The 307-nt window shown below is 46.9% G+C and overlaps 1 protein-coding gene across 1 annotated transcript in view; it reads left to right on the forward strand.

Moving 5' to 3' along the window:
- Positions 1-307, forward strand: part of LOC100947382 (suppressor of cytokine signaling 5-like) — a 40,628-nt gene that overhangs the window by 1,022 nt on the left and 39,299 nt on the right.

Raw genomic sequence — 307 nt, forward strand, 5'->3', positions numbered from 1 at the left:
GCTTCCTTTTATTTCTTATTGGTTTTCAATAAAGGAATTGAAATTGTATCTTTTACTGTGTGTATGTGTATGGGGCACAAGGTGAAGTTCAGGTGTGTATGGAAAGGTAATACCCCCATCCCTGCAGGGTGCTGTCACTGATGTATTGCCCCAGAAAAGCTGACCTCATAGAAGTAGTTTGATTGTGGCATGGGGGATGGGCGGCACAGGGAAGGATTTGGTGAAGGGAGGAGGGGGCGGATGGTCACAGGGAACAAAGTTTCAAACAGGAAGAAACCCTGACATCTGTTGCACAGCAGGGTGACCA

Source organism: Otolemur garnettii, unplaced genomic scaffold, assembly GCF_000181295.1.
Source record: "Otolemur garnettii isolate 467f Iridium unplaced genomic scaffold, OtoGar3 scaffold00136, whole genome shotgun sequence".
Lineage (NCBI taxonomy): Eukaryota > Metazoa > Chordata > Mammalia > Primates > Galagidae > Otolemur > Otolemur garnettii.